Source organism: Megalops cyprinoides, chromosome 18 (genome assembly GCF_013368585.1).
Source record: "Megalops cyprinoides isolate fMegCyp1 chromosome 18, fMegCyp1.pri, whole genome shotgun sequence".
NCBI lineage: Eukaryota > Metazoa > Chordata > Actinopteri > Elopiformes > Megalopidae > Megalops > Megalops cyprinoides.
In genome coordinates, this window is record NC_050600.1 from 15,238,556 (window position 1) to 15,249,359 (window position 10,804).

A 10,804-nucleotide genomic window follows, 5' to 3' on the forward strand; every position below is an offset into this window, starting at 1 on the left:
TATGGATATGAATTAATTTTGCTTTTGTCCCCCTCGTGATACAAAGGATACAAAGGACACTGTCTCAGGCCAGATTTTCAGAGTCCCCTTGCACTCCTCATAACTGGAGCTGCTTCACTGAACAGTCTATCAGTGCTCATTCTTTACCAACTATGTCTATAAGTACTAATTCAGAAAATAAATAAAACAATATGTGTGTTTAGCCATTTTAGAGCATCCAAGTGATTTAAAGTTTCTTTGAGACAGAGGTTTTCAAGGCTCATCTTTCTCCGTATCTTTTTTCAATTAATAGTAACATATTGGTCACTACAAAAAAATCAACACCTCTAAAGATGCCGTATTAAAACATCTGATTCTGTAGTGATGATTGCTGACAACATTGTTCAGTATGGAAGCCTCACTGAGTGATTTAAAGCATTGCGGTACCCTTTCAAAGCCTAATTTAATTTTATTTCTCAAATTAGTACATAAAATTTCCTTCATTTTCAACACATGAAAATTCCCCTTTGCCACTAGTTGTAATCTAAAGATAGACATGTACTGTACATTAGAAAACTGGGAAATGGGTAACTTGATTGCTTAATTCATTCTTTGCATTTCCATATTCCAATAAAGAAAGGGCACAACAAGCACCTGAATACTCTTACACCTGCTGGTGTTTGTGAGCTCCTTAGTCTCCACGTGCAAATAAGTACCAGATGCTTATTGTGGATAAGTCAATATTAACATGTCAGCATCACTAAATATGATTCATGAAAATTTTCTAAAGAAGAGAATCTTTAGTTTGCGCTGAGATACACAATGTACGAATGTGCACTTTTCAAAAAAAAAATGTTTTTCATTATTTGAATGCATTTTTTAAGATCATCCATATTGCCACAAAAAAAAGTGAGCATTTGGTTCTGCTGTCTATGCGAGTGGCTTGGAATGCTTCAGACAGTTTTGTGTGAGCCTGCAGTGACTACAGGTGGCTCATCCTGAGGGACTGGCGGAATTAGTCAGATGCCATCTTATCATCTTTTAGCCTTTGGAACTCAACAGGTTTTCAAATGAGAGCACCATCTGTGCTAAATTTTTCAAAACAACCCTCATCTGCTCATTGACCGATACCTCATTGAACTCCCACATCTGAAAATACTGTGTAAAAATAATTGAGTTTTAATCTAGTGCTTGGTTAATAGCTCCTCTGTGTCATAATTAGCAAAAAGCTATAGATCCATAACATTTCTGATTGGAACACATCTGATGAAGCTAATCTATTGGGGATTTTAAACTTTGCTGAATAAAACATATGCTGAATATCTAAAACAAAAATGAAAAACCAATTAGCTTTCTACGATGGAGAGTTTATTATATCTAATTGTTGAACCACAAAGTCTTTGAGGAAGAGAAAGATAAATATTTTGGGATTTTGGGATTAAACTCAAAGTTTAACCATTTCCTCCTTTATCGGTTAAAAATTCCTCACAGATATCCTCTTTAGGGCATTAACATCAGTAATGCTGTTATTCTTTGCTGTTAGTAAGCAAATACACATACATCTTAATTATATTAGCATTAAAGGAAAATCTGATAAATGTACCTATTTGTACATTTTTCACTGCTATGCATCATAAAACATTCAGACATATGACAAAAAATAAATGACCCTGCAGCCATATGGAGACATGGCGTCTGCCTCCACACATCACACATTCATTGAAAAGGTATTCTGGTCGGAGGCCGTTTTTGTGAACTTTCAATGCGTTATGCCATGAATACTAAAAAATATTTTGCTTAAAGTGAGTCCAAACTTGTGACAGCTTATTCATCTAGTTTTCTGGGCCTTTCAAAGTGGTAAATGATTCAATTCAGATAAGATTAAAAGTCTAAAAATTGGAATGTAATCTCAAAAATGTAATAATAGATTTAAATATTATGGCAAGTATCAAAGATTTCAGTGACTGTAATGAGTTTGCTTTAAAATACCAATGACAAAGCAGTGATAATCATGCTTAAGATCATGTTTTAATCATGTTAATAATATTGCATGTGCCATAGATAAAGGGAAAGTGATTTCTGATTCAATTCAATGAGTTAATAACTGATAAGCCAAAGCATGTACATCTTTATAATGGACCCCGGCAGTCCACTATATTTTACAGCATGCAGGTATGTACTTTGATAATATCAGAAGAAGTAGAAATAGCAGGGGGTCATGTTAAGACAGCCCCTGTGTTATTCCATGAATAGCTGTGTACAAAGTAAATGTGTATGTGTGACTTTGTGTGAGTACTAATGAATAGGGAAAAATCTGGGGGGTCATGCTCATGTCACCAGATACTGAATACTTAATTTCACCTCCTGAGATCATTCTCTTTCCATACAACTTTGTCTGCACACAACAAACACTTACAATCTCCAAAAACATTCTGAAGGGGAAAATACTGAATCATATTTCATAGTCAGGCTAAATGACTAACGAATTTCAAGAAATCCCAAGATAATAGCTGTCTTTGTTAAAGTGTGGACCAGTTTCACAGCTTGTATGGATGATTTGTGTATCTGTTTGTGCTGCCAAAGCCAGCATAAAATATGTTCCTTAAGAAGAGATGATTAAGTAGTTTGTCCTGCTATAAGCAGTCATGCATGACTTTCACTTCATAAAGAAAAGAATAATCAATTCACTCCTGGCAGCTGTATTCACATGAAACGAAAGGGGGACTCATTTTGTTTCAAAGGTTCTGTCTTCATGCATTTTCTCCTCACATAATGTGTAAGGAACATAAAATGGACTATTTTGATTAAGATGTAATTTGCTGGAGTATGCTGCAAGTACAAGGCATCATTAGGGGCTAATTCAAACTTGTTCTAAAAGCCTAATGCTTGTGAAATGTCCTTAAACTATAGTACCAGGACTATTCTCTTTGGTAGGACTTACTCGCCAACGGCACATCTTGAAAAACACACATGGGCTGATCAACTACTTTCTCACTTAAAACTGAAATAAAAGTGTTTTTTATGATTCACTTCATTATAAAAATGTCTGCACTCTGTCTACACTGACCGAACATGCCTGGTGAATTCTTAAAGAGTTTATAAAGAAAGTTGCTGCCACAAGAGAACAGAGTTGCCTCTCACACAGACAAAAAAACACTTCCAAACTGAAAGGGCAGATCAATCTAAAAAGGTTACATCAATCCATTTTTTTATTCGTACTTTATAATTTATATATTATCCATTGTGGTGGAACTCATTTCTTAGTAAATGGAAATGACTAAATGATCTTTCCAGCTATGTTAATGTCTTTTTTTTTTTAATAAAATTGATCTTGGGCTATTTTAGCAGAAAAAATGAAAACAAAAATACAAAGCCTCTAATGTTATAATTTAAATAAACAGTCACTATGTTCCTTTCCTGAAGAGCATAGACACAAAACCAATGCACATAAATTGAATGAAATTGATGAAACGTGATTGATTCAAATACAGATTGATAGATTTGTTTATATGCTGGTAGGATCTGTCAATATAGGGCACATAAGAGATAAAAGGCAGTAAAGCCAGAGCATAACTGTTGACATACTGGGTTTTTCAAAGAGGTTATCAATGTACAATATATCTCATTCTGAATTACATACAGCATAGCTCATTTTCATTTTGCTTCTACATGGTTGAATCGTTGTGTATTAGATGATTTGAAGTTAACAAAGCTCACAGATCCCACTCTTCATTTTAAAGGAGCAATTATTGTGTTGAAATCCTTTGAAGGCCACAGATGAATGCCGCAGATAAAGCCAACTGTTGCCACTGGAATCAATGCATCAGCAGTCTGTCTGCACTGTGATAAGAGGAGCGCACTGTAGGTTTCTTGTGAGCTCAGTCAAAATAACTCACAGTTTGGGCTGTAATCAAAATTCTCCCTACTTGTTCTTTGCTGAGATTACGCTTCAATCAGTGCCTTCAAAATTGACTAGCTAACTTTAAAATTGTCTATTCAGCTACAAGGGCCGTTGTCTGTCTGCTTGTCTAATCAAATATAGGACAGGCAAGATTCCAAGTAGAGATACATTTTGATTTAAAACATGAAATAGCAACATTTAGAGCTATAACCCAGTTATTAAATGATTATCCATAATGTCAGATGTGATGCCATCTGAAATAATCCATCAAATGTTATCTCTTTCTTGGTGACGATTAGTAAGTATTCTGATGCGATGATGACCAAAAGCACTCTTCTCTACAGTGTACATGAAGTTAAAATCTGTTTATTCCACCTAAGACATACTTTTGTTGGGATCAGAATTTCAGAATATTTCTCTCTTCCAGCAAGCCCAGGAGCTAGCTGATCAGAGTTGAGGCATATCCCCCAGCCAAGTAAAGCAGACATCCACAATCCTGCTTCAGCAAAAAAGTTTAGCTTTTCTGCTGTTAGTCTACCAAACAATCACTTACATAACTCCTTACATTTAGAGCAGCATCCAATTAGTAATAAGTGCCCTTATAAAAAATAGATACAGGACACTCTTCCCTAACAAACATTTGCTTTGAATGGCAACCATAACACATAGGAAGTTGAATTTTCTGGTGAAATATGTATTCTGTCTAAAATGCATGGTTATGTACCTGTAAAAGCATGGTTTGTGCTGCAGAAATCATTGGACCACCTGTACAACTGACTGATTAACCAGAAGGCAAACTTCAGCTGGTACCAATCCATAATAAGGAGGGGACACATCTTGTAATGGCTCCATCACATCAAGGACATCCGTACATGTCAATACAGACCGACCTCATTCACTACACTGGGATCTCACTCAAAACAGATGCACATAAATATAAGTGTAGAAGTGAGAGATTTTTTTCTATGAACCTAAAACAAGTAATTGAAAAATCCCCCATGACCTTTACAATGTTAGTGGTGTTAGTGAGCGAGATCCCCATTGATTTAAGAAAACAATTCCCTTTAAACAATTCCTGCTTTCCTAAAAAAAAAAACATAAACAGCTGGATTTGAGTGTGAAATATTGCCTTCTTCATTCTGTTTAAAGGCATTCATATCAAAATGGCATATCATCTCCATCTACACATGATGCATCTCAGAAGAATAAGCATAATGACATGTCCTTCAGTTTGTTTACTTAATTTCATTTTTCCCTTTTATATCCAGTATCACTTCAGCTTATTCAACTGCTTTTTATGACCACTAATATTGTGTGTGCTAAATTGCCAGAATTATGCTTTGACAGAGTGGGTTTAACTTTCACTCTGGGGTCATGTGAAGTACATTAGAACCCCAAGGAAAATTCATTTTAACAGCCCCATAAAAATCTATGCTGGAAATCCATAAACTTGGAATAAATTTATTATAAATGACCAATGTCCCTCGCCCCAAGGGTTCAGTAACATTTCTTCTTAAGCCATGATATGCCTTTCAATTTTGCCACAATGTGACTTTTTATGCTATAATTACTGTCAAAATATTCCATATGAAATATCACTACGCTTTCCTTCTGTTGTGTTATTGAAGTGGTTGTCAAACCATAATGCATTTTATCGGATAGTTCCTATCAGTGAAAGTTGCCACTACATAGCTGACAACATCAATTACAGTTCTTGGCCTAGTTAAGGTTCAACATTTTTTTTCCTTCACTCTAAGTAAAAATATGAGCAATTGTATGTAGGATTGTATCTTTTTATGCTCACACAGCTACATCAGATGGGCAATCACTGAATCCAATTAAGATATCTTGAAATAATCTAAACTAAGCACAACTTCACATTTGTTACTTAAGAACAAACCTAAGGAACTGTTACTTATGTCCATACATCTTTCGATGCCTGTATTTGCATGCATGTCGTAGGGGTGTTTTTCTGAGTGCTGAATTGTTCGGAAACGATGGAATGTCTCGCTTTAGGGTTCTTTTTATGGTTTGTCATGTCCAGATATATATTTCAGGGTTCCAAACTGACAGGTCGCGATATTGATGGTTCTTGCTCAGCTTGTGTACATGTAATTCACTCAGTTGTCAAGCCACTATACAAATGTGAACGAGATGCAACATTTTTCTTTTGTGGTAGACATTTCCCTTTTCTCTGTGTACTCACCCAAAGTAGACACGTAATCAGTGACATGTCTCACAGAGCACTACTGGATGTATCATTCCTTTTAAAACATATATTAAATGCAGGTACAGAGCATTTAATGGACACAATGTTGAGATGGTGAGACAATTATGAAAAATGATTCTCTGTGATGTGTCCACATTTTCACTGATTTATTATTTACACATTCATACATAAGTGATATCAATATCAATATCAACTTATTAGAAAGAGAGAGATGTAATGATGTAATTAAGTCTACCTTAATACACACAACAGCATCATTTAACAGCATTGCCTGAATTAAATCTGTTTTCTTTTTGTCAAAGCACTTGTTTGTTTGCAATCTCATGCAGTTACATGTGAAACTTGTTGTTTCATATAGTAGTTTACTCCTACCCCTACCTGAATATTATACAATATTATTCAGTAACGCTTAACGGTCCACTTGAATTTTTAGCGGTTTGGGAAAAAAGTTTGTCAGTAGTAATATTTTACTGTTGATATCCGCATTTACAAATGACAGGCGATTAATCACATTGGTTACATTCCTGCCCACGCAAATACAGGCACAGAAAGAATGTATGGAAATATGCAGTCAGTAGACTTAAATCATGAATGTTTGTTTTGACCACTGGAAGAAAGCACTTACTGAAGTGGACCTTCCTACATTGGAAAGAGATTCCTTGTGAGTAATGACATAATTGTTGAGCTCTGGAATGTTGGAATGGTGTGGGATGACCATTAAAATTCAACATAATGCTGAAAACCATATCTATGCATAGTTAGCATCACCTAACATATTGTGAATGCATACATATTAACTTTTGCCCCCCTCTGGATATTCAGATAATGTGGAAAATATAAAATTGCAGCAAATATCCATTGTGAAGATTTGTGTTATTAAGTCCAGCCCCTACAGCATCTTTATGTCTTTTGTGTCGCTGTGTAAACGACTCTTGCTGGCTTATGAGGTTCATTGATATTGTAACCACATAACAGAAGACATGGTGCATATTTCTGTTAATATTTATGCCACTATCAGTGCATGCAAATGATGCAGACTAAATTTGGTTTTAAGAACAGCAGGTTACCAACAAACATATCATGCTTCCAGTCACAAGAGATGGATCTTGGTTGGCAGTGACTTTCTAATTTTGCAAGTAAAAATATGCTCTGTTGTAAAAATGAATAACTAAATGGCTGGCCTCATCTCTCTTTCAGTGACAGTATTACCCCTGGGCATTTTTAGTGTTATATGTTCGGTTGAAGCTTTTTTGAGGTGGCAAGCTATTGAATTTCAATTGCCTCTACTTCTTTGGGGAGGAATGCCCAGAGGTAGAATATATTAGACAAGTACATCCCTGGAATAAAATGATATCTATATTAGGATCTGTAATGTCAGGCAAGGGCAGGAGTGGATTCACACCACCCTAATGTATCTTGCACATTTTTCTGAAGATAGACCATTATATGTCAGAAATCAAAACACATGAAGACGAATTCACACTATACTCAGACAGATAAAGTCTACCTTTAAGCTGCAAATGTCACATTGAGGTAACAGGTGAGGTTAGCCTGGAAGTGTCTCTGTATTCTGCCTGCTCTTCTACACATAGCTGTAGCCTCAATTTCACATGTTCACATAACTGCAGGGTGTCCCATAAATTCCATTACCCGTGGGTGCTGTGAGCTCAAACTGGGATTTGAAGGTTTGAAGTTTTACATTTAAGTTTCATTTAATTAACTTAACAAAAGGTGTGTGTGTGTAAACCTGAACTCCAATTGACTAAGAAATGATTAAATGCCTTATTTCAAACCTGTTACTACACAGAAAACACTGACACCCACATTCACACTGGTCTCCTTGGGTATTAGGAACAGTTGAATGTTTGGATTACTTTTGTTACTTCGGGTAAAGCGACTTAAAAATGTTGAAAAACTTCATTACTACATTTACTCAAGGAATTCAAGAGTTCAGCTGAATGACAGTAAAACGAAGCCTTTCTGTAATAATGTACATTACATTATTATTTTTTTAGTTAGCCATGTCTCACATGTGATTCCAACCTAAATCCATCATACTGTATATGGGACACTGTCATTACATACATCATTCAGAAAGGAAAGTTCTCAGCTTGTTGCCAGTTCACGAGAACTTGAACTTTTGTTTAGTGAAATAGGATCTATATCCACACAGTATGAAAATCACAAAGTGTCTGAAGTGTGTAACATTAGGTGTTATCAGTGCATCTGGTTGTGAATGGCATGAGGTACTTGCAGAATGGGTGTATTGATAATCTGAAGTTCAATAACACATTTTGTTGCAGTAGTATCCTTTTGACTGTAACATAAAATGAAAAATAACTGTAATTTCCATAGTTATAAAATGTCCGGTACTTTGAACATATTCCTCTCTCATTAGAAATCTATTGCTTTGCTTAAACTACAGCCACCAAACCTATAATCCGTTGTTGCAAATTAAATTGATATCAGATCAATATTTTGTTTTCAATTCTCTTGTTTCACTAACATTTCTTTGGTATTAAAATTGTGAATTTGCAATTATCTATCATTTCAAAAATCCTATTTCTGTGTCAAAGCCTTGAATTTCTCCTGTCTGTGCTCTGTCTTCCTCACACTAAGTCACACAGAATGACTTCCTGTGGTCATCGCACAGTAAGCTGGAGTCAGTTTTCTGGCAATACCTTCTCCACAGAAACTCAAATACACAGATAAAACAGAGGGTCCACGATTCCTGTGAGGAACTTGCACAGGTGAAGTCAAGTCAATGCACTCATTATTCTTTATTATGGCTGTCTTCTTCCCCCAATGGAGCGGGGCAACACAGGAGAAATCACAGCAGCTCTGGTCCTAATTAGTTCCAGAAATACTCCACTAACCACAGTAATGAGCCCGTCACAGGGACCTGTTGAGAACAGGGGCGGGGTCACTAACATGATCTACCTGTGTCACGGGGGTTAAGTTCTGTATGCTAAACACCACCAGGGGGGTAAGGCATACTTACTTATCAGGGCAGGTGTCGGCTCAGAGCACCAGGCCTCTTCTTTCCTGGGACTAATTTGACATTTCTATCTGCAAAGTCTTCCTGCGTGTTATACAGGGCACTGCACCCAAGTCATTTGTCTCAGTCAGGAGAGTGAAACTTAATCATACATTTCCTTCACAGAGCTGTGCACCATGACTTTAATTTAGCACTAAAACCCATTGCACATGCAGGACTTACTCCATTTGGAATTCGATTACCTCTGTAATTATTCAGGGTTTTTTTTCAACACCATAGCACTGCATTTACTGTAACTGATTAACTGATTACAATTTGATACATTTACCAACACACAGGAATGAAATATTAATTTAATTTTCACTTATTTATGTTTCAAAACCCAAATGCAAAATCCCAAATATTAAGGAGCAAATTGTTGTCCTTTGGACAGTTTGCTTTTGTCTAAAAGCAAAGCCATGATTTCAATTTCTCATATGTTGATTAACCCTGGATAAGATTAGCCCTCCCTCTTGCTCAGGGAATGTGTCTTTTATAGCAACAGTTAAACTTCCAAAGTTGTGATAAATAGTGTCATATTATATATTTTGGGTGGGCCAGATTTTGGAATGTGCTATGAACTGACAATTATTGCTATGAACTGACAATTATAACAGATTTATGAGTGCATATGCACGTATACACTTACAGTTGTGATTTGTATAAGAAAGTGATGTGATTTGTATGTAGCTGCAGTTGATGAATAATTGGTATACATCAGGGAGCTCTAGTTTTAGCACAGGAATCTTCAGTAAGTGTTATAGGCAGAACATGAGGAATTAGTAATAAAAGTTTAATATACATGATACAATAATTAACAGTCAAAGGTAATTAAATTTGCAATGCATTAACATTAAATGTTTTAAACCTGATATGTTAATTTCCATTTAATCACTGTTTTTCTACATCAAAATTTTTCTTAATTGTATCCTTGAGAGACTTTATCCTGCCCAACTGACAAGCTTATTTATGCAAGGCACTTTCAAGATGTTATTTTTTTATTGTAATCAGTAGGGATATTGCATGCTGTGCAAAACCACAAAATGGGACTTTCATTATAAATTCTCAGTATTTCCAAAGAAGTCCTCGTCTCACTGTGGTGTCAGGCAGTTTGCAGTAGTACTTACAATGCAATGCACACACCTTATGTTTGACTCTGAAGAACTACAAGACATTTTATTGGCATGGCAGTTGAGTGCTCACCAATATGGGGAGGAAATACCTCTAACACCTCATTTGAAATGAATGAATAGATGTTGTTGTATTCTTTTTTCCTGTTCAAATTTCACATTTGTGAAAGTCAAGACTTGACAGGGATCCTTTAACTTCATGGGATCAGTGACATCACTGATGCAGGGGACAATATCATAACCTTAATTATTGTAGAGAAATTGTTTTTTGTTGACCAGGTCCAAGAGTAAATCATATCCATTCTTGGTATTTTTGTTATTTTTGAAGGTAAAATTATGTCAGGCCTAAATGCATCTTGCCCTTACAGAATCGTAGTTAAATTATATAGTATATGTTTTGATCCTGCTATATGGTTGTAATTCAGTCAATCTGTGCTATGATATGCAATATGTTAACATATTTGGATGTCTTTTAACACTGATTACTAAATTATATGTGATATTATATATTTTCACATTAAAACAGA